Source organism: Rhinoderma darwinii, chromosome 1 (genome assembly GCF_050947455.1).
Source record: "Rhinoderma darwinii isolate aRhiDar2 chromosome 1, aRhiDar2.hap1, whole genome shotgun sequence".
In the NCBI taxonomy this organism is placed as follows: domain Eukaryota; kingdom Metazoa; phylum Chordata; class Amphibia; order Anura; family Rhinodermatidae; genus Rhinoderma; species Rhinoderma darwinii.
The window spans coordinates 331,814,962-331,840,455 of NC_134687.1; the positions used below are offsets into that span (position 1 = coordinate 331,814,962).

Consider the following 25,494-nt stretch of genomic DNA (forward strand, 5'->3'; position numbering starts at 1 on the left):
ACCCCTTAACGCAAAATCACGTAACTCTACGTGATAAGGGTTAAGGGGAAGTATGGAGCGAGCTCACGGGCAGAGCTCGCTCCATACACAGCGGGTGACAGCTGTTACACGCAGCCGACACCTCACTGCAATGGGCGGAATCAAAGTTTACTCTGATTCCGCCCGTTTTACACCTTAAATGGCGTGGTCAATTGCAACTGCTGCATTTAAAGTGTTAGAATCAGGGGGGCGCCCCCTCAAACACGCCATCGAGCCCCCCCCCCCGCGGCACGATTGGCCGGTAACAATGGTTGCTATAGCAGCCGGGGGCCTAACAAAGGTCTGCCATCTTTGTACTCCTTTGAAGCTCTGCCTCTGGCAGGGCTTCAAAGGAGACTGTCAGAGTGACGATATTCTGCAATACATTAGTGTTGCAGTATGTCATGCAAGCGATCCAACGATCGCTGTTTCAAGTCTCTGAGGGGGACTAATAAAAAAGTAAAAAACAGTTAAATAAAGTTTTTTGTTATGTTCCAAAAAAAAAGAAAGTATTAAAAGTTAAAAAAAAAAAACATTTCACATTTTTTCCCTAAATCAATGTTAAAAAAAATATAAGTTAACATAACTGGTATCGCCGCATCTGTAAAAGTCCGAACTATCTCAATTTAGTGTTGTTTAACCCGCTCGGTGCATTTCATAAAAAAAAAATATATATATAAAACACGCAAATTGATGGTTTTTGGTCACCTTAGCGCTCCAAAAAAATGAAATAAACAGTGATCAAAAAGACGCATATACCCCAAAATGGTATCAGTAAATCTACAGCTCGCCCCGCAAAATTATGCCATCACATCGCTAAATTGATGGAAAAATGAAAAAGTTATGGCTCTCAGAAAATGGCGACACAAAAGATTTTTTTAAAAGTGGTAAAACATAAAACAAAACATATAAATGTGGTATCACCGTAATCGTATCAACCTGTAGGATAAGGTGAATATGTCGTTTTTACCGCCTGATGGATGCAGTAAAAACAAATCCCCCAAAAAGTGGCGTAATCGCTGTTTTTTGACCATCTTACCCCACAAATATTTTTTTACAGCTTACCAGTACATTGTGTGGTAGAATAAATGGTGCCATGAAAAACTATAACTTGTCCCGCAAAAAACAAGCCCTCGTATGGCTATATACACGGAGAAATAGAAAAATTATAGCTTTTGGAATGTGAGGAGGAAAAAACAAAAGTGAAAATCCTAAAAAATGGCAGAGGAGGGAAGGGGTTATAATATGAAGCATATATTAGGAAGCAACTAAAGTTGACCCAATCGAATTCGATCCTAATTTCACTAAAGTTTTATATTTAGAAACTTGGGGTTCGCAGAGCATGAATTTCGGAAAATTTCCTGCCACCATTTTAAAGGTTAGAAAAAGGATCACATGACCTTGGGTGGGTCCCTCCATAATGCCTTGCAGATAGCCTTCCCATAATGCACTATTATTATCCCTCACTCTACCCATATATGTTGCTGTCACTTTGACATTACTAATGCTGGCTTGGCACTAAAAAGCTTGAAAAGGGTTGGATATAGTGCTAGAAGACATCAGAGAGTCAGACACACGTTTTCAGGGCAATTGGGGTAGTTGCGATTTGTGGCTAATATATTTGGACCAAATCGAATCGGACCTGAAACTAATTTTGGGAACTTCGCTCATCTCTAGAAGCTACATAACAAATCATTACACAATTTGATATAAAAGCTGAAAACTGATTGAACTTATAAAACATGGTAAACATGAATATACAGTGAAAAAAAATGAATATGCCATCCACCATAAATAATATTTTAGGCAGTAAATTATTACTGGGGAAACAAGGTCATCCATAACATCCATAAAAAGGATATTTTGTGCAGTTCATAATTATCGAGAGGACAATTTCTCGGGCAGATCCTCAAACTCCAAACCGATTAGACACTGTGAGATTTCCACAATCAATAGATTTCCTTGGAAAATAAAAACCAAAGCTGTCAGATGCATTTGGCGCTAATAATTCTATTTAGTAACTGCAATGAGAAGGAAATTCGGAATGTCCGGAGCATTATTTAAATATTGTAAGACTTGCCAGGACTTTTTTTTAGCAAATGTCAAGATCTGCATCTATAGAGAAATGATGAAGCTCCAAGGATGAGACGATATGAAATGTTGGCTGAAATTTCCAGTCCACATGTAGATATGATAGATGTGTTCGTCTAAGATTCATCCCTTTTCATCAGTTCTGAAACTTCTCCTTATGTCATTAAAGGAGCTATTTGAAATATCATGAGTAGCCAAAACAAGAAGCCTTAGATTAATGTGGCGGTGAGTGCATTTATATTTTAATGTTGACAGCTGCTGTTTGACCTTCAAGAAATAAGGTGTTGATGTCAGTCAATTGGCCAGTGGGCTGAGTTCCATGACTACATAAGCTGGTAAATCAGACCCAAGTCGTTCCAGCATATTCCAAATAATTTAAGTACATGTTCACAATTTAGTGCAAATTATTGTAGTACTTCACTGTGAACTAATAAAACAATATTTCCCATTGCTTATATAGCACCAACATATTTTACAGCGCTGTACAGAAATTGTCACCATTCACATTAGCTCCTGTCCACAATAAAGTCCTTTTAAATGGGCGAAAGAAGAGGGAACGGAATGCTCATTCCTGATCATCGGCTAGTGTAAAAGGGCCCAGCGATCCTTGCATTGCATCTTTTATGTGGCAGTAAAAATCGTTATTGGCTGTACGTCTCCCCGTGTAAGCAGGAGATATGCTGTCGATAAAGATGCAAACTGTATGTGCTCGAACAATCCCATTGGTCACCTATACTGTACAATAATTGCTCCATGTAAATGAAGCTAAACGAGTGCAGTTCGCCATCCTATATCGTTGATCCGCGTTCGCTTACCAGCAGAAATCTGCCAGGGCCAAAATGACCCTATGCCTGTCTCAGACACACACATGGGTTAATTTCATAGCCAATTAGCCTATCATTATGTTTTTGGAGGACCATACATATACAACTTGTAGTCTTCCATGTTGTTCTGGTTCTCATGTACACTTAGTTAGGACTCTTGCAGTACCTACGGGTACATGATATGTAAGGATTCCAAGTACATTTTCCATTAAACTGGCTATGTTGTGTGTATGGACCCTTATTCAAAGTTCAACCAGTAGTATTGACAATTATCTGTGATGTAAGATGGAAACTTTTAGATGTTGAGATTTTGCAGCCTTGAAAAAAGCATATATTTTTAATTATAATTTGTGGGTGACTTATATTCAGTTATGTATCATATACAGATGATCTGTTTCGTCTAAGTTTTAGATGTCAGAATGGGACTATGTACAAATCTCATGAAGTTGTTGTTAGCTGCCATATTACAAATCACTTTGCCAGTTAATAAAATAGCAGGGTTCTGACTTAAAGGCTATGGAAACTTTTTTTTTTTTTCCGAAAAACAATGTATTATAGTGTTTAGTGCAACCTTGTAATTAGTTTTTATGTCATTTTTTTTTTACTTTTTGAGATACAGTTTCCATGTATCCTGGATACTGTCACATAGGGTTCGTGGACCCACTGGGCCGTACCGTCTTGGCGGTATGGCAGCTGGCCAACAGGGCGCAGGTTAAAGTCTATAGTTCGTATAGGGTACCTGTGGCAGCTTGGACAGTAGCAAGGCAGGCTCGGCTGGGACTAGGCAGCAGGCAGACGTCAGGCGTGGTGTAGTAGGACAAGCGTGGTAGACAGCACAGCATGACTCTGGCTCAGCACGGCACATGACCAGGATAGCACGAGATACAGGAACAGGAACTTGAACATTACCTGGAACAGGAACAGGAACACACTAGGAGACCATCGCATAGACAAACTTAGGGTACGACAACAAAGCTCAGGCATAGAAGCAAGGGGCTGAACCCCTCTTATAGTCCAGAACACTCATGGGCTGATAATTAATTAAAGTCCGGTGAGCGCGCTACCCCTTTAAGAGCAGGTACGAGCGTGCGCGCGCACCCTACGGGATCCGGCCAAGGTGAGTGGAAGCGAGTGCTGGCGTCTCCTGAGGAGGAGACTGGGGCCAGCGCTCGCTGACCCATGGCTGCGGCCATCAGTGGGAGAGAGAACCTGACGGCCCGCAGCCACGGACATGACAGATACATAGAAGCTGTACCTTGCTCTGAAACCCGAATCAGCAGGACTGACGTTTGTTTCGGTGACAACGGGTCCGGATCCACCTATTATCGATCACATCTAAGTTATGAACCTAGATGTGAACGATAACAGTTTGGACCCATGGTGTCAGAGACACGCAGGACCAGCTGACACTGCATGACCCGCCAACACTTAACCCGTCAGTCCATCTGACCTGACGGATTCGAGTTTCAGCGCAAGATACAGCTTCTATGTATCCAGGATACATAGATACTAAAACAGAGTAAAAAGGACATGGCGCCACATCGTGCAAATCAATTTGTAATATGCAGGAGCAAAAATGATGATAATTGCTCACCTTGTGGTTGCAAAATACTGGTGGCTATATGCAATATGATACGATGGAAAGCTGCTGCCAATCCCAAACGCAAACACCCGGAGGAGTTGCCAAAGTAGTGCTTAGTGGGAATAAAAACGGGATTAAAAGGCGCTGCTTGGATATATTGATGAAAATAATTTATTGAGTAGTCATAGTACAGATGCTACGCGTTTCAACGCCGAAGCACAGGATACATAGAAGCTGTATCTCAAAAAGTAATTTTTTTTTAAATAAAAACAAATTACAAAGTTGCACTAAACACTATAATACATTGTTTTAGTAAAAAAAAAAAAGTCTTCAAAGGTTTCCATAGCCTTTAAAGTTGCATTAAACAGGGTCTCTTTAAAATAGACCTGAGGAGCTGTAAAATTACTTTTGACTGAAGAGCCTGCACTGTGGTAGATAAATCTTGGCGTCTGAGTCTTCCTTGGCAGGAACAACAAATTGTAACAGAGGAAGTGAAAGCAGCACAGATAAAATCCATCACAAAATTCTTATAGCAAACAGTGACAGAAATATGTACTGACAAAATATTGATTCTAAGTAGAATTAATGGTGATTTTCCTAGACCTCTGGGGCGTGTAATTTTGTTGATATTTTGAGAATTCAGTCCCTGTCTACTATAGTTGGAACTCACCTGCAGTCTGAATATCATGCTGCTTACCACGGAAGCTGGCACAGTACAGCGGGTACATTAATAAGATCAACAAATCTTCATGCAACAGTTTATTGAGTAGTCATAGTACAGATGCTACGCGTTTCAATGCCGAAGCACAGGATGCATAGAAGCTGTATCTCAAAAAGTACATTTTTTTTAAATAAAAGCAAATTACAAAGTTGCACTAAACACTATAATACATTGTTTTAGTAAAAAAAAAAAAGTCTTCAAAGGTTTCCATAGCCTTTAAAGTTGCATTAAACAGGGTCTCTTTAAAATAGACCTGAGGAGCTGTAAAATTACTTTTGACTGAAGAGCCTGCACTGTGGTAGATAAATCTTGGCGTCTGAGTCTTCCTTGGCAGGAACAACAAATTGTAACAGAGGAAGTGAAAGCAGCACAGATAAAATCCATCACAAAATTCTTATAGCAAACAGTGACAGAAATATGTACTGACAAAATATTGATTCTAAGTAGAATTAATGGTGATTTTCCTAGACCTCTGGGGCGTGTAATTTTGTTGATATTTTGAGAATTCAGTCCCTGTCTACTATAGTTGGAACTCACCTGCAGTCTGAATATCATGCTGCTTACCACGGAAGCTGGCACAGTACAGCGGGTACATTAATAAGATCAACAAATCTTCATGCAACAGTTTATTGAGTAGTCATAGTACAGATGCTACGCGTTTCAATGCCGAAGCACAGGATGCATAGAAGCTGTATCTCAAAAAGTACATTTTTTTTAAATAAAAACAAATTACAAAGTTGCACTAAACACTATAATACATTGTTTTAGTAAAAAAAAAAAAGTCTTCAAAGGTTTCCATAGCCTTTAAAGTTGCATTAAACAGGGTCTCTTTAAAATAGACCTGAGGAGCTGTAAAATTACTTTTGACTGAAGAGCCTGCACTGTGGTAGATAAATCTTGGCGTCTGAGTCTTCCTTGGCAGGAACAACAAATTGTAACAGAGGAAGTGAAAGCAGCACAGATAAAATCCATCACAAAATTCTTATAGCAAACAGTGACAGAAATATGTACTGACAAAATATTGATTCTAAGTAGAATTAATGGTGATTTTCCTAGACCTCTGGGGCGTGTAATTTTGTTGATATTTTGAGAATTCAGTCCCTGTCTACTATAGTTGGAACTCACCTGCAGTCTGAATATCATGCTGCTTACCACGGAAGCTGGCACAGTACAGCGGGTACATTAATAAGATCAACAAATCTTCATGCAACAGTTTATTCTTGTTGTCAGGATGATGATCCTGGTTTGCTGCTGTCACTCTGGTCAGGTCTTGCAGAGTGTGATAAATGGGACTCTTGGGCGTGAATAATGTATGAGTGCAGTTTATTCTGCACAAGATTGACAGGTTGTTTTTAGGCTTTATTACTTTCCTTGCTATGAAGAGAATGACGTACAGTTTTTCTTGTGGTCCTTCTGAAAATTTATCTTAAGTAAAAGTCATTTTAGATCAAAGGTCCCTAATATTTTTTACCTTTTAAGACACATTTCGCTCTGGAAAATGATTGGAAGTCACACCAATGATCCCAAGATCTGCTCTGTCCTCTTTTGCCAGGCACCCTTCTCTCCACTCTTCCTTCTCTTGTAGGTGGCAATAATTCAGTGAATGAGTACTGCTGTGTTTAATGATAGCCAAATGCCAAAGTCGTATGCACTTTAATGTGTAACTTTCATTATAACTAAAGGACATGTCTTGTCAGGTAATCATGAAATATAAGGGCATCCTCCTTGTATAAATCAAACAGGGTGTACTCACTATAGGCACTCAGAGAGGCTGGATGAGGAGATGACTCATGTTAACTTTGTAGTTGCCTTAATGTGCTTACTAGCCCAATTTGGCTATCTCCACGGTCGATTATAACAAGTTCTTTAAGGTTTCAGATCATTGAAATTATTTTTGTGCCTAGCAATTTAGCACATTTCTTAGCTAACAGCACATTTAAAAAAAAAAATGCTTGGTGGTGGCTCACTATAAAGCAGATATAATGACCTACTAGTAATATTTATGCAACAGAAATTGACACATTAGAATGACCAATTTGTAACATTTCTTTATTAGAGGTTGGTTATGTCTAAAACAAACATGGTATACCATAATAAACCATACTGTAATCAGAAAGTATGGATGAAGGATGACACAAGCCCGATGACCTTTCCCCCACCACCTGTCACTGAACCCTCTTTTAGAAATCTATCTTAGAAAGTGTTGGCAATTTGTCCTCTGCAGTCAGTATTGAGGTTATACATTGTTCAGCCATAACATTACAACCACCTGTCTAATATTGTGTAGGTCCCCCGAGTGCTGCCAAAATAGCTCCGACCCATTGATGCATGAACCCCACAAGACCTCAGAAGTTGTCCTATGGTATCTGGCAGCAGACTCCTTAAGTCCTGTAAGTTGTGAGGTTAGGCTTCCAAGGATCTGACTTGTTTTTCCAGCTCATCCTACAGATGCTCAATCAAATTGAGATCTGAGGAATTTGGTGACCAAGTCAACATTTTAAATTCTTTGTTATGTTTTCAAACCATTCTTGAACAATCTTTGCTATGTGGCAGGGTGTGTTATCCTGCTGAAAGGGGCCACTGCCTTTAGTTGAGAACTACTCCGCTTTTTTTAACTTTACTATGTGGTGAGTTCATCCTGATACTGAAATACTCTTATCTTCACATGTACCAATATCCTACTTATAGATTTCAGTTGAGGTAACCATGTACGATAATAGTTCTATGTTTTGAAATGTTTCTGTTGCTTATGTTATGGCATTCAATATGTTTCTTTATTTAATAGTTGGTTTGTACTTGTTAACATACTAAAACTTTGAAGATTTTGTGACAAATGTACTTATATTCATTTTATTTGTTATCAAACAAGAAAACCAATAAAAATATATTTGAAAGAAAGGGGCCACTGCCATTAGAGGATACTGTCCCCTTAATTAACTCACAAATAATTCTCAAATAGGCACGGTGTAGTCCCCTCAAAAAAGGGCCTAGGCAGTGAAGTCATGTAGACATAGTTAGCAGCAGAGGCGGAACTGACAGCAGAGGCGGAGCTATTGGGTTAAGTCATATTTGTTGACGTGCTCATGAAAATAAAGGGCTTGGTTATGTAAATAGGGATTGTGGTAAGGTATTGCATTATACCACCAAGAAATGGTAGATAATGGCTCTACACAGGTGCTCTGCAGACCATATTAGTGATTACAGTACAGCTAAATCCAGTGACTCACAGGTGATGTATTTTCTGATTGTAGATATTCTCTTTCCTTTTTGCTCCATCCGGCCCAGACCACTATGATGACTTCTCTTGAGGACTGCAGAGTTTATTGCTAAAATATCTTTGGCCCTTTGCTTATGCACACCCTCTACAGCAACACAGACAAATTCAGACTTCCCAAGGCCAGATACCAAAAAATAATTCAGACCCCAGTTCAGACCCCTAAATTAATTCCCCTTAGGTAATCTTCCTTTATATATGGACAAGGTTTAAGTATATGGAAATTAAGATATAGTTATAACGGATGGAAATGAGATGCTGTCAAACTACTACTGGCCAGGAAATGCTGGGAGTAATAGTTTCAGAAGTTCCAGAAAAATATAGGTTCTGCCATCACGACCTGACCAGTTTGACAGCCTCTGGAGAGCCACGGACTGCAGAGCGGCCACTGACCAAACCAATGCAAAATGGAGCAGCATGCTCATAAATTATCATTCCTGAGACTTTATTATTATTATTCACCCTTACGTCTAAGTAGATAAAATTGTCTGGCATGTTGTATGACTACTAAAGCCTAAGAACGCACAATACTGTAGCATTCAGCCACAATGCCCCCAATACACTAGCATTTAGCCCTAGTGACCCCAATACAGGTTCACCTAGCCATAGTGCCCCCAATATACAATCATCTAGCCATAGTGTCCCCAATAAAGTATCATCCAGACACAGTGCTCCCAATTCACTATCTATCATTTAACTACATACTGTATGAGGTAATCAGTGAATTATGCACAGATATACCGCTGTAACCAAGATATGTACAGTGTCAGACTTACAATAGGCTACTTATTGGTCACTAGCAGGAACATTGATAATGGCACAGTGGTTTTCTTTTCAACTCTCTCTTTCAGCCCGCTCAAACTGTTAATTTAGCTGCTTGCCAAAGAGACAGTTCTGTACCCTGCACAACTTTCCATTGGCTGCGAATAAGGAGCTTTCTTATTGGCTCTCCTGTCCAGGCTACACGCTGTTGGCGCTTCTGTCTCGGGACTAAGTCTCATGCATAGAAATACAGATAAGCGAGAGATTGCCTGCACAGTCGTCAATGACGCCTGTACAAGAGTAATTGCAAGCGACTTTATTTTTTTTTAAAAACACGTCTAGGGTGCAATCGGGCCTCTATTCAGACTTGCCAGTCTACGCCTAATACTGTAGATCTAATGTATTTTATTTTTTTTAAATATTTGTTTTCATTAACTTTTTTTGCCAGGGAGAATGGAAGTTGTTCCATTTATTGATGAAATGTTGGATAATTATAACACCTTTGAACATGAAACTATGCCAGGCCAACAGAACAGGGACATTTGGTATTTACTCAGCATTACTCGAAGACATCGTATAACTCATGAGTATTTAATAATAATTGGTGTTCATAAATAACTGTGTAGTTCAGATAGTACTATGCTTAACTGAATCACTATAGCGGAGTTACCACGCACACCTACACATACACAGTATTTACTTTATAAATTACACATTACTTTCTCAGTAGCACATTACAACTTTTATTGCTGCCATGCGAAGCAAAGTCCAACAAGTATAAGTATGTTTGTGCTATACAAGCAAATGTCACTAATAAAAGGAATATTTCAAGCAACAAAGTAAACTTTTTTAGTGTTGAGATGGCTTTTGACTTATAACTGCTTGGTCAGTTTTTTTTTTATTTAGGCAGTGTAAGGGCGGGTTCACACATGGCGGAATTTCACTTAAATTCCGCTGCGGACACTCCGCAGCGTTAATCCGCAGCGGAGCCGTTTCTCCATTGACTTTCACTTTAATTTAGCAGTGTTCGTTTACACGATGCGTACAATTCCGCTGCGGAGCATAGGCTGCGGAGCGGAATTTGGTGTCCGCAGCATGCTCTGTCTGTTGCGGAGCAGTGGCGGACTCATGGCGGAATTTCTCCATTGACTTCAATGGAGATTCAAAGTTCCGCAATGAAGTCCGCAGCTGTCATGCACATGTCATGTGTGCTGCGGATGCGTCTTGCTTTTTTCACTTGACATTTCTTCATTCTGGCTGGACCTATGTATTTCTAGGTCTACAGCCAGACTGAGGAAGTCAATGTGGCTCCCGTAATGACGGGAGCGTTGCTAGGAGACGTCAGTAAATAGTCACTGTCCAGGGTGCTGAAAGAGTTAAGCGATCGGCAGTAACTGTTTCTGCACCCGGGACAGTGACTACCGATCCCAATATACATGTATCTGTAAAAAAAAATGAAGTTCGTACTTACCGAGAACTCCCTGTTTCTGTCTCCAGTCCGGCCTCCCAGGATGACGTTTCAGTGTAAGTGACGGCTGCAGCCAATCACAGGCCAAGCACAGGCTGCAGCGGTCACATGGACTGGCGCGTCATCCAGGGAGGTCGGGCTGGATGCCGAAGGAGGGACGCGTCATAAAGACAACGGGCGGTAAGTATGAAATTCTTTTACTTTCACTAGGGAAAGTGCTGTCCCTTCTCTCTATCCTGCACTGATAGGGAGAAGGGAAGCACTTTTCCCGCAGTCCGCAGCAGCTAGTCCGCATCAATTTTCTGCACATTTTGTGCAGATCCGCAGCCGTAATCCGCAACCCGGATTAGGTGCGGCATTGATGCGGACAGTTGCGGAGGAATTCCGCCATGTGTGGTCATGCCCTTACTTGTACACTCCCCATAGATATTCGATTGTTGTCAGAAGATCCCATCATAATCATCAGAATCCAAAGACAAATAACTAATGTCTATAGCAAGCAGAGATGAAGCATATCCTAAAAGGTTGCAAATTCACAAAACAGTGAATTTCAAAATTTTTAACTGTATTTGTTTCATCTAGGGCATTGGAGGCTTAAACTAAATAACCACTTTTTAACGCTGTGTTGTTTGGATTTCAACATTCTGTGTTAAATAATATCCTAGTCCCCTGTACAGACATAGAGCTTAATGGCTATGTAAACCTTTCAAGACGTTTTATTTTTTATTTACATTTTTTTAAAATGTATGTGTCTGTGCATCTTTTCTCTAATATACATCTATGAAAAATTTTATTTCGTTTTAGCTCTGCAGTTTCTATGTATCTACTATACATAGAAGCTGCAGAACGCTGCTGCAAGGGGAAGGAGCACAATTAGGTTTTTGGAGTGGAGATTTTACAAGATTCGTTTTCGGACACCATGTTGCATTGAGCTGAGGTACCAGTACAGTGGAAATCCCCGAAAATTGACCCTATTTTGGAGCCCTCAAGGAATTCATCTAGATTTTAGTGAGCATTTTGACCCTGCAGGTGTATTGCAGAATTTAGTACGCAATAGATTTTGCAGATTAAATATTTTCATTTTTCCACAGATATGCCATTTCAGTGGCCAAAATGTTGTGTCCAGTTTGTGCCACCATTGACACACCGCCCATAAATTGTTAAACGGGTCCTCCAGAGAACAGTAATACCCCGTTTGTGGTCATAAACTGATGTTTGCCCATACTGCCAGGCTCGGAAGGACCACCATTTGGCTTTTGGAGTGCAGATTTTGCTTGGTAGTGGTAGTGTTTGGGTTTTCACTAGTGTTTTAGCTTATAATGTGGGGGTGTATGTAAGCTGCGCGGAATACATCAGGACATAGTAGGGTGATGTAATAATGGGGTAAATGAATAATAAAATGAATAATCCATGGATTGGTGTAGTACACTTTAAACCAATCCTTTATGCACAGGCCAGGTTTATTGGAGCAGGGGTCGCACTGATAAATGGTGTCTATTCTTATACCCTTTTTGAAACACATTGTGTATTTTTTGGGTCCTTCCCTTGTTTGCAGTTTGGGGAACTTCGCTAAGAAAGTGTTGCCCTGCTATAATAAGGCAGCCCCGCTTCTAGCGGAGATGATGATGTTTGGGGCAGACATTCTTGGGCCCTCCCCAGTTCCCAAATATTAGGGCCTTGATAATTACCTCTTAAAACTGAAGGAATATTCCCAACTGACCTTCACATCGGGACAGCACGTAAGCGTTACACAATACCATCTGTACTATGTGCACGGCCAGCTTTATGTACCATGGGACACTACTATGTGGTAAATCCGAGTATCTGCGCTCCAGTATTGCCTAATCTTTGACTTTTTCACTAGCCCCATAAGCAGCATAAGGCCCTAAAATGTCCTCATCTCAGCTGCATCTACGGGGTCCACATGTTGGGTCTAGCAAATGATGACGTATGGTTTTTGGTGAAAAACTACTGGACCTAACAAATTAGTCTGGGCCATTATTTTGCATCATTGCATTCCGAGAGTCATATGGCTGTGTGATGGCTTTGTTTCTGTGGAACGAGTTGTAATTTTTATTGATACCATTTTTGGGTACATGTGATTTTTTTAAATCACTTTTTATTCAATTTTTTGGGAAGCACGGAGACCAAAAAACAGCAATTCTAGCACTATTTTATTATATTTTTACAGCGTTCACCGTGCAGTATAAACAACATGTTAACTTTATTCTGCGGGTCATAATCGTCAGAACCCAAAGACAAATAACTAAAGTATATAGCAAGCAGAGATGAAGCATATCCTAAAAGTTTGCAAATTTACGGAACAGTGAATTTCTAATTTTTGAACTGTATTTGTTTCACTTAGGACATTTGGAGGCTTAAACTAAATAACCACTTTTTAACACTGTGTTGTTTGTATTTCGACATTCTGTGTTAAATAATTTTATAATATTATATTTCTTTATAGCAGTCAGAACTTCATGTTTCTGATACAGAGTTCCAAGTCCCATGTACAGACATAAAGCTTAACCCCTTAAGGACGCAGCCTAGTTTGGGCCTTAAGGCTCAGAGCCCATTTTTCAAATCTGACATATTTCACTTTATGTGGTAATAACGTCGGAATGCTTAAACCTACCCAAGCGATTCTGAGATTGTTTTCTCGTGACACATTGGGCTTCATGTTCGTGGTCAAATTTGGTCGATATATTCAGTGTTTATTGGTGAAAAATTGCAAAATGTAGAGAAAATTTAGAAAAAATAGCATTTTTCAGAATTGAAATGCATCTGCTTGTAAAACAGACGGTTATACCACCCACAATAGTTACTAGTTCACATTTCCCATATGTCTACTTTAGATTGGCATCATTTTTTGAACATTCTTTTATTTTTCTTGGACGTTACAAGGCTTAGAACATGAACAGCAATTTCTCATATTTTTAAGAAAATTTCAAAAGCCTTTTTTTTAAGGTACCTCTTGAGTTCTGAAGTGGCTTTGTGGGGCCTATGTATTAGAAACCCTGATAAAACACCCCATTTTAAAAACTAGACCCCTCAAAGTATTCAAAACAGCAATTATAACGTTTTTTAACCCTTCAGGCATTTCACAAGAATTAAAGCAAAGTGGAGGTGAAATTTGCAAATTTCATTTTTCTTGCTGAATTTCAATTTTATTCATTTTTTTTTCTGTAACACAGAAGGTTTTACCAGAGAAACACTACTAAATATGTATTGCCCAGATTCTGCAGTTTTTAGAAATGTCCCACATGTGGCCCTACTGCGCTCATGGACTAAAACACAAGCCCTAGAAGCAAAGAAGCACCTACTGCATTTTGAGTCCTCTTTTTTATTAGAATATATTTTAGGCAGCATGCCAGGTTTGAAGAGGTGTTGAGGTGTCAAAACAGTAGGAATCCCCCAATAGTGACCCCATTTTGGAAACTACACCCCTCAAGGAATTCATTTAGGGTTGTTGTTACCATTTTGACCGCACAGTTTTTTCACAGCACGTATTTGAATTGGGCTCTGAAATGAAAAAAATGTCATTTTTTCCAATAAAATGTCATTTGTGATCAAAATTTCTTATTTTCACAGGGAACAAAATACCCCATTTTGTTGCCCAATTTGTCCTTAGTGTGGCAATACCCCATTTGTGGTGATAAACTGCCGTTTGGGCCCATGGGAGGGCTCAGAAGGAAAGGAGCGCTATATGTTTGTTGGAGTCCAGATTTTGCTGGATTGGTTTTCGGGTGCCATGTCGCATTTGCAGAGCCTCAGAGGTATCAAAGCAATGGAAACCCACCAAAAGTGACCCCATTTTGGAAACTACACCCCTCAAGGAATTCATTTATGGTTGTTGTTAGCATTTTGACCACACTGTTTTTTCACAGCACCTATTTCAATTGGGCTGTGACATTAAAAAAATGACATTTTTTCCAATAAGATGTAATTTTTTACCAAAATTTCTTATTTTCACAGGGAACAAAATACTCAATTTTGTTGCCCAATTTCTCCTGAGTGCATCAATACCCCATTTGTGGCAATAAACTGCCGTTTGGGCCCATGGGAGGCCTCAGAAGGGAAGGAGCGCTGTGTGTTCTTTGGAGTGCAGATTTTGCTGGTTTGGTTTTCGGGTGCCATGTCGCATTTGCAGAGCCCCAGAGGTATCAAAGCAATGGAAACCCACCAGAAGTGACCCCATTTTGGAAACTACACCCCTCAAGGAATTCATTTATGGGTAATGTGACCATTTAGACTCCATAGTTTCTTCACAGAACTTATTTGAATTGGGCTGGGAATTAAAAAAAAATATATTTTTTCCAATAATATGTCATTTTAGCTCAAAAATTCTTATTTTCACAAGAAATAAAATACTCCATTTTGTTGCCCAATTTGTCCTGAGTGCGGCAATAACCCATTTGTGGTCATAAACTGCCGTTTGGGCCCATGGGAGGGCTCAGAAGGAAAGGAGCGCTGTGTGTTCTTTGGAGTACAGATTTTGCTGGTTTGGTTTTCGGGTGCCATGTCGCATTTGCAGAGCCCCAGAGGTATCAAAGCAATAGAAACCAACCACAAATGACCCCATTTTGGAAACTACACCCCTCAAGGAATTCATTTATGGGTGTTGTGACCATTTTGACCCCATAGTTTTTTCACAGAACTTATTTGAATTGGGCTGGGAATGAAAACAAAATTATTTTTTTCAAATAATATGTAGTTTTGGCTGAAAATTTCTTATTTTCACAAGAAACAAAATACCCCATTCTGTTGCGCAATTTGTTCTGAGTGCCGCAATACCCCATTTGTTGTGATAAACTGCCGTTTGGGCCCATGGGAGGGCTCAGAAGGAAAGGACCACCATTTGGCCTACTGGGGATTTTCTAGTGCGAAGTCATGTATGCAGAAGCCCCTGAGGTACCAGTACAGTTGAAACCCGCAAGAAGTGACCCCATTTTAAAAACTACACCCTTAAGGCATTCATCTAGAGGTGTAGTGAGCATTTTGACCGGAGACATACAACCCATAAACTGTAATGTGGGTTCTCCCGGGTATGGCAATACCCTACATGTGGCTGTTATCAGCTGCCTGGACACACAGCAGGGCCCAGAGGGGAAAGACGAGGGGGGATAAACTGTGTGGAGTGCATCAGGGTAAGTAAAATTGGGGTAAATTATAAACCAAGGGATGTATGATAAATTTTAAAACACTTTCATACAGAGCTCTGGTTATTCGGGACACGTGTCACATTGATATATTGTGTCATCCATTATCGCCCTCTTATAGCAGACTTTGCACCTCTTTTGACTTTTTCCCTTCTTGCCAGTTTGGGGAACTTCTCCTGGAAAGTGTTGCCGCCCTGGTACGATGCGTGTGGGCTCGCTTCCAGAAGTACTGGGTGCCCCCCCTTCTTGGTCCCTAAAGATTAGGTTCTTGATAATCACCTCTTGAAATTACAGGAAAGTTCCCGTCTGGCCTGCACATCGACGTAGCACGTACGCATTGTACAATGCCATCTGTATGATGTGCCCGGCTAGCTTCTTATACCACACTGCATGGCGCTGTAGGGCTTCAGGGCTTGATCTTACAAGTCCATCCCTCCCATGTACCTATTGTAGTCCAGGATGCAGTCTGCTTTGGGGGTGGCCTTTCCTTCATATATCCTAAACCTGTAGGTATACCCTGATACACTCTCGCACAGCTTATACATCTTCACGCCATACCTTGCCCTCTTACCCGGCAGGTACTCGCGGAATTGAACCCTCCCTTTAAAATGTACCAGGGACTCATCAATAGAAATACACGTCTCGGGGGTGAATGCTTGGGAAAACCGGGCACTGGAACGGTCTAATAGGGGTCTCCGTTTATCCAAACGGTCAAAACTGGGGTCATCTCGGGGTGGGCACGGCTCATTATCAGTATAATGTAAGAAATGAAGTATTGCCTCATTTATTTATTTTTTTAGGTTCCAGTTCAGGTCTGAAGTTGCTTTGAGGGGCCCATATATTAGAAACCCCTATCAAACACCCCATTTTAGAAACTAGACCCCTCAAAGTATTCACAACAGCATTTAGAAAGTTTATGAACCCTTTAGGTGTTTCACAAAAATTTAGAGCAAAGTAGAGGTGAAATTTACATTTTTTTTTTGTCAGAAAATCCTCTTTATACCATTTTTTTTATAACACAAAAGGATTTATCAGAGAAACGCCACTTAATACTTATTGCCCAGATTCGGCAGTTTAGAGAAATATCCCACATGTGGCCCTAGTGCGGTAATGGACTGAAGCACCGGCCTCCGAAGCAAAGGAGCACTTAGTGGATTTTGAGGCCTCCTTTTTATTAGGCACCATGTCCGGTTTGAAGAGGTCTTGTGGTGCCAAAACATTGGGAACCCCCCAAAAGTGACCCCAATTTGGAAACTAGACCCCTTGAGGAATCCATTGTAGTTTTCTTGGGGTGCATGCGGCTTTTTGATCAGTTTTTATTCTATATTTAGGTGGCGTGGTGACTAAAAAACAGCAATTCTACTATTGTTTTTATTTTCTTTTTTTTTTACAGCGTTCACCGTGCGCTATAAATGACATGTTCACTTTATTCTGCGGGGCGATACGATTACGGCGATACCAGATGTTTATAGTTTTTTTTTATGTCTTATGGCGTTTGCACAATAAAATACGTTTTGTAAACAATCACTCACTTTTTGTGTTACCTTATTCTAAGAGCCAGAACGTTTTTATTTTTCCATCAATAAAGCCGTGCGTGGACTTATTTTTTGCGTAACGAACTGTAGTTTCGATCAGGACCATTTTTAGGTACATGCGACTTTTTGATCTCTTTTTATTCCATTTTTTGGGAGGTGAAGTGACCAAAGAATTGTGATTGTGGTTCGGTTTATTATTATTTTATTTTACGGCGTTCACCGTGCGGGATAAATAACGGAATAATTTTGTAGTTCAGGCCGTTACGGACGCGGCGATACCAATTATGTATAGTTTATTTGTTTGTTTATATATTTTTATTAATAATAAAGGACTGATAAGGGAAAAAGGGGGATTTTTACTTTTAATACTTTTAAATCTTTTATTTTCTTATTTTTACACATCTTTTTTTAACTTTTTTTTTACTTTATTACTTTGTCCCACTAGGGGACATGAGGGCAGGAGGCCCTGATCACTATTCTAATACACTGCACTACATGCGTAGTGCAGTGTATTAGAACTGTCAGCTACTCACTGACAGCAAGCATAGTGGGTCCTGACGTTGTCAGGACCCACTAGGCTTCCGTCTATGGCATAGCCGGACGCCATTGTTTGGTGTCCGGTTGCCATAGTCACCATCGCCGGCCGCTGTCGCGTAGCAGGCCGGCGATGGCAGCTTAACCCCTAAAAAGCCGCGATCTCTATAGAACGCGGCTTTTAAGGGGTTAATCAGCGGGGACACAGCGATCAGTCCCCGCTGTAGGAGCTGTGACAGCTGCTGAACAAGACAGCAGCGTCACAGCTCCTGTATGTGTCGGGAGGACGGCCGAAACGGCCGTTACTCCCGTGACGTACTATTACGGCATGGAGCGCGAACGATACAGCTGCCATGACGTAATAGTACGTCAAGGAGCGGGAAGGGGTTAATGTCTATGTAAACCTTTCAAGCCATTTTATTTTTTATTTTATAGTTTTTTAAGTAACGTATGTGTTTGTGTATCTTTTTCTAATATACATCTATGAAAAATTTTATTTTATTTTTTTACAGCGTTTACCGTGCAGTATAAACAACATGTTAACTTTATTCTACAGGTCGATACGACCACAGCGATACCAAATTTATATATATATTTTTACGTTTTACTACTTTCCGACAATAAAAATACATTTAAAAAAAAACATGTTTTAGTGTTGCCATAACTTTTTAATTTTTCAGTTGATAGAGCTGTCGGAGAGATTTTTTTGTGTGTGACTAAGGCCTTATACATACAAACGTGTTTAACGTCCGTGATACGGGCATGAAAATCACGCACGTCGCACTGACCTATGTTAGTCAATGGGGCCGTTCAGACATTCCGTGATTTTCACGCAGCGTGTGTCCGCTGCGTAAAACTCACGACATGTCCTACACTTGGGCGTTTTTCGCGCATCATGCACCCATTGAAGTCAATGGGTGTGTGAAAATCACGCGCAGCACACGGAAGCACTTCCGTGTGTCGCGCGTGATTCGCGCAACAGTAGATAAAGAAATGAAAGAAAAAATAAAACCACTTCCTTCATTTCTTTTTCTAAACATCAAAACCGCGTGTCATAAGGATGGCATATGCGTGAAAATCACGCAGCCACGCACCATTCACTGATGACACACGCAACTGCAACGCGCGCAAAACGCACATGTTCGTGTGAATAAGGCCTAACTGAAGTTTTCATTGGTATCATTTTGGTGTACTTTTTGATCACTTTTTATTAAATTATTTTTTTTTCTTTAGACAAGGGGACTAAAAAAAGAAATTCTGTCATTGTTTTTTATTTCACGGTATTCACAGTATTTTACGGTATTCACTGTGCGGGAAAAATAATTGATAAATAATTATATTTTTAGAATTTAGGCCGTTACGAACACAGTGATACCTATTATCACTTGATCAGGGAAACATGGCGATTCATGTTTTTATTACTTAATACTTTTATTTATTTATTTTTCTAAAACGTTTTTGTTTTTTTCCACTTACTTGGGGTTTTGAAGGCTTGATCTTCTGATCGCCAGTACAATACACTGCACTAGTAGTGCAGTGTATTGTAATTGTCATTTTTCAACTGACAGGAGGGCCTAAAAGGCTTCTGTACATGGCTAACCAGGAGGCAATTGTTAGGGTATGTTCACACACTTAGCAAAATACGTCTTTAAATACGGAGCTGTTTTCAAGCGAAAACAGCTCCTGATTTTCAGACGTTTTTGTAACAACTCGCGTTTTTCGCGCCATATTTTACGGTCGTTATTGGAGCTGTTTTTCAATGAAGTCAATGAAAAACGGCTCCAAAAAGTCCTAAAAATTGTCCTGCACTTCTTTTTCGCGGGCGTCTTTTTATGTGCCGTATTTTGACAGCGACGCATAAAATTAAGCCTCGTGGGAACAGAACACCGTAAATTCCATTCCAAGCAATGGGCAGATGTTTGGAGGCGTAATGGTGCCATTTTTTCAGGCGTAAATCGAGGCATAAACGGCCCGAATTACGTCTGAAACCACTGCGTGTGAACATACCCTAAGGTTTCCTTAGCAAACACCGGCACCCTGCGATCTCTCGCAGGGGGGCGATGGGGTACCAAGGGAGTCCTCTCTCTCTTTCAACCACTTAGATGCCACAGTCGCTATTGACCGCGGCATCTAAAGAGTTAAACAGCGCCGATCTGAGAACTCCATTCTCCACCGTCGCAGCTAGATGTCAGCTGAATATTACAGCTGACACCCGCTGCAGATGACGCGGGCACAGCTCATTTGCCCACTTCATCTTCAGGATGTGACTGTGCACCCATTTGCGTTAAGCTATCCTTTACTTGGACGTACAGTCACGTCTTTTTGCGGAAAGGGGTTAAAGACCGAGATAATTTTTTTTTTTTATTATATTTTTTTATTTGTATTGGTATAAAGAAAGAAGCATCAAATACAACAGTGTAAGCACAAAGAGATAAGACAAGAAAAAGTTCAGTACAGTATAACAACAATAGAGAATGAAGACACATTTAACGGAGTTTCCAAGGATGTCCTTTGTGGTATACAAACATTGATGTGGCTACTTTCAGCCCGGAATGTACAGTAATGAAGAAGGAGCTTCACTTTATGCTACCTCACACCGGTATCCTCTGCCTACTTAAAGTAGGAAAGATTTTTAAACAGTTTTAACATGACAATAGACAGATACACAAGGGTAAGGAGAAGGTAAGGGAAAGAGGAACCTAGGAGATATTGTAGTCTAACTATTGTATCGAAAAGGTATACAGTGAGAGCATTGAACAAGATCATGGTGGTCTAGAAGTATCATACATGTCCCACGGCATCCACACACTGGTGAACGAGATCATTTTGACCCTAGAGGGGTTATACTGTTTAGAAAAAAACATTCTATTATATCCTATTAGGAAATTCTAAATTAAATAATTATAATTAAATAGAGGGGGTCCTCTGTTCAGGATCCTCATCTATGACAAATAGCAGAGAGTGGTAACAAGGACTGTCAAGTCCTACATTACACAAACAACTTTTAAACATTGTTTTAAATTGCACTATATAATGCTTAATTTTCCCTGTGATGGCGCTGCAGGGAAATGAAACATTCCCTACCAAATTTACAGCAGAGGGACACTGTGTGATCAGCTTATTGTCAAGAGACCATTCTAACAAGTACGGATTATCCAAAGCAACAACTCCCTATGGACCAAGAGAAAGTTTTAATTTTTTCCTCCTCCCATTCCATCAGCCATAACTTTTTCTTTTTCAAACTGTTTGAGGCCTTGTTTTTTGAGGGATAAGTTGCATATTTTGAAGGCATTCTTTTTATGTATATATTTAGTAGTCAGGGCCATATTTGCCACTAGGAACTGGGGGTGCAGTGCCTAGGGCGTCCAGCAGGAGTGGGCCTGCTGCATTTTTTTTTTTTGTAAATATTAATTAAAATAAATAATAAGCAATATGGGGTCCCCCCCATTTTTCTTAACCAGCTAGATACAATAAAGCAGCCGTAGCCTGGCATTACCAGGGTTGGAAGGGCCATTGTTTTGGGCTTTCCCAGGCTAATAAAACAAGTCTGCGGCCGCCCCAAGGTCAAACCAACACTTCAGATGGTCAGGTACTGGATTGTACCCGGCTCTTCCCAGCACCCCTGGTGGAGGTGGGTATCGGGGTAATAATGGAGGGGTTAGTGTTAGCCTCTTCACCGGCTAACACTAAGACCCGTCTTAGTCAGTGGCGGATTGAGTAAACCATGGGCCCTGGGCTGTTTCACAAGCTTGGGCCCCCTTCTCCACCACCGCCCTGCCACGTCGTGTCTATATTAAACACCACCTTTTTGTACAAGCATTGACAAATGAGTGCTACGATTCCCCTTGTCAAAGGGCTGTTTCCCTACATACTGACAGTCTCCAACCATCGCTGACAGTATCACACTGTGTAGGGACACATCCTCCTGACAAGGGGAATGGTAACACGCATTTGTCTATTAGTCCTGGGTACACAAAGACTTTATGTGGAATACAAGGATTTCCGATAACAGACATGTCAGGAGAGGGGACAGATCTATAAATGCAATGACTCACAGGAGATGTCTTCACTGATGGGTCGTTCTCTTTTATTCTCCATCTGACACAGACCGTTATGGCGACTTCTCCTGATGACTGCAGAGTTTCCTGATGAGAAATTTTCTCCCCTTGATTCTGTAACCATTTTCAGCGTCTATAGCAACATAAAAATTCAGAAATAAACACCATAAATTGTCTTATACCCCAGACCCCTATGCAAATTAAGACCCAGGCCCATACATTAACTCAAACCAATAAATTCAGTCCCCAAGAGGTAACTAAACTTTTAAAAAACATTTGGCGTGTCATAGTGAGAGTGATATCTCAGAAGTTTTGATCGATGGGGGTCCCAGCATTGAGACCACCCCCGATCACTAAAACAAAGCAGCAGGAGTGCCCGGGTGAGCGCTGTTCCACTTAATTTCTGATTGTCTTTCCTCGGCGCGGTGTACGGACTCATAGACTTTCTGTTGTGCCCGTACACCGCTTGCTCGGCTATCAGAGGAAAGACGATCAGAAACAAAGTGGCACAGCACTCACCTGAGCGCTTCTGCCACTTTGTTTCAGCGATTGGTGGGGTCTCAGTGCCCGGACCCCCACCGATTAGAACATTTGACATGTCACTATGACATGTAATTTTAAAAAAAAAGTTTCGTTAGTTACCCTTTAAGGAGTCAGACACCCCTCCCCAGTGCATTTGACTGACTGCTGAGTGCCCTATGGGAAGGTCTAAGCGTCTGACACTTAGGGCGGATTTACACGAGCGTGTGCGTTTTGCGCACGCAAAAAATACGGCGTTTTGCGCACGCAAAAGGCACTTAACAGCTCCGTGTGTCATCACCATATGATGCGCGGCTGCGTGCCTTTCGCGCAGCCGCCATCATTATGACACTCTGTTTGTATGTTTGTAAACAGAAAAGCACGTGGTGCTTTTCTGTTTGCAATAATAGTTTTACTGCTGTTGAGCAAATCACGCACGTCCCACGGAGGTGCCTCCGTGTGGCATGCGTGATTTTCACGCACCCATTGACTTCAATGGGTGCGTGATGCGCAAAAAACGCAGAAATATAGGACATGTCGTGAGTTTTACGCAGCGGACTCTTGCTGCGCAAAAATCACTGACAGTCTGCACTGCCCCATATACTTGCATAGGTCCGTGCGACGCGCGTGAAAAGCACGCGCGTTGCACGGACGTATTACACGTTCGTGTAAATCCGCCCTTATGGCTCTGGGGGGGAAGGAGTTATTCCCCTATAGAACCCTCAACAGTCAATCAAACGCTCTGACAACCCCCCGCCAGTATAATAACTACTGAGGGCTCTATGGGGGAGATTATACTGCAGCAGGGTTCTGAGCATCTGACTTACTGCAGAGGGCTCTATGGGTGGGAAATTATTTCGCACACAAAAAATGTGATATTAAACACCCTATATACAATTCACACTAACACCACACACTATATATTCAAACCACACACACTACACGCACACACTATATAGACTTACATTATAGACACTATAAACACAGCATACACTATATACACAGCACACACTATATAGACTATATACACAGCACACACTATATAGACTTACATTATGACATACACACACACACACACACACCCACACACACACACACACACACATAAACACACACACACAAACACACACACACACACACACACACACACATAAACACACACACACACACACACACACACACGCACACACACTTACCAGTCTCTTCCTCTGCGGTGCTTGTCTCTGGCAGCCTCCAGGACCTTAATCATGTGACTGTGACGTCACCACAGGTCCTTCACTCTCTAGTTTCAGTTTTGCCATTATCAGGCAAGCTGCTGGAGATTTAAACAGGAGGGACAGTGTACAGCAGCACAGAGGAGCAGACTGTCAGGGAGACTCCAGCACCTGCCAATCACAATCTCTGACAGTCTGCTCTCTACAGCTGATGTGCTGTGCCCCTGTTCCCTGGCCACAATTGACTCCCCCTGCACATCCCCCCCCTCCTCTTCATCAGCACGTGGGACCGATGACCGCTAGAATGCGGCCGGCAGCAGCCCTGGAGAGTTTTTTTTCACTTGTGTGCGGTTTGGGCAGCTATGGGCCCCCTGGGAGCCTTGGGCCCCGGGCGGCCGCCCGAAACGCCCATATGAGGATCCGCCACTGGTCTTAGTAATGGACGCTGTCTTTCCGACAGCCGCCATTTACGAAGGCAGTAGTAATGAAGTTAAAAAAAACACAACCACAGAAAGAATTTTTCATTAAAATAAAAGCGCCCCACACAACCCTCGTTAACCATTTTATTGAAAATAAAAATGCTGTCATCAAAGTAGTCCTCGAATCCGATGTAGTCCAACGACCGAACCTGTAAAAATAAACACACCAAAAAAAAAACACATTAGTAACATTAATAACGAAAAAATCAAAACCATTATTATATTTACTTTCCTGGGTCTGTGACAGTAAACTAAGCAGTGACAGCTCTAAGCTGTCATTGGTTAGTCTATATCACATGGTCCCAGGTTGCCTCCGTTCATTGGTCTACTTTTAAAAGTAGGACGATGTACTGAGGTAACCTGCAGGTGTTTTTTGCCTCAGTCGGGAAGAGGCAGGAGTGTTGTTTTTTTCTAAAAAATAATAGACTGTGACATGATCAATAATAGGGAAAATGTGCCCCAATATTGATGTGGGGGGCAGTGGAAGGAATGTTAATGGGGTTGCACTGAGCATTTCCGCAATGGATTTTATTGCGAAAAATCTGCAGCATTTCAACAAATCTCATCCACACGCTGCATAAACAACCCAACGAAAGACCATTCATAGAATGAGCTGCAGTGCGTTTTTTTTAATCTGCAGCATGTCAATTTATGCTGTGGGATCCGCTGGCTTTCTGTTGCAGGTTTTCCCTATTGAACTCATTGGGGAGGTAAAACCCGCAACAAGTAGCACTAGTTGCGATTTTTGCAGCGGAAAAGCTGCATTATCGGGGGCATCAGCCCTAAAAGTGCCTGTGGCAGCATAAACTCCAAATACTGCCCTGCTAGCAGTGTATATTTTATATGATTCTTTTTATAATGGCGGAATGCGATAAAAAAGCTATTCTGCTATTGTTTTGTTTTTTTCCCTTTTATATTTACAATGTTAATTATTAAATTTAGTAGATAGCATAACTGTATTGTACAAGTCATTCGAAGTGTGGGTCTACCTATTATGTACAGTGAAGGAAATAAGTATTTGATCCCTTGCTGATTTTGTAAGTTTGCCCACTGTCAAAGACATGAACAGTCTAGAATTTTTAGGCTAGGTTAATTTTACCAGTGAGAGATAGATTATATAAAAGAAAAAAAAGAAAATCACATAGTCAAAATTATATATATTTATTTGCATTGTGCACAGAGAAATAAGTATTTGATCCCCTACCAACCATTAAGAGTTCAGCCTCCTCCAGACCAGTTACATGCTCCAAATCAAC

At 40.9% G+C, this 25,494-nt stretch overlaps 1 protein-coding gene across 1 annotated transcript in view; it reads left to right on the forward strand.

Annotated features, from left to right (window-relative positions):
- MUSK (muscle associated receptor tyrosine kinase) overlaps positions 1 to 25,494 on the forward strand; it is a 218,161-nt gene that overhangs the window by 120,014 nt on the left and 72,653 nt on the right. The window lies entirely within an intron of this gene.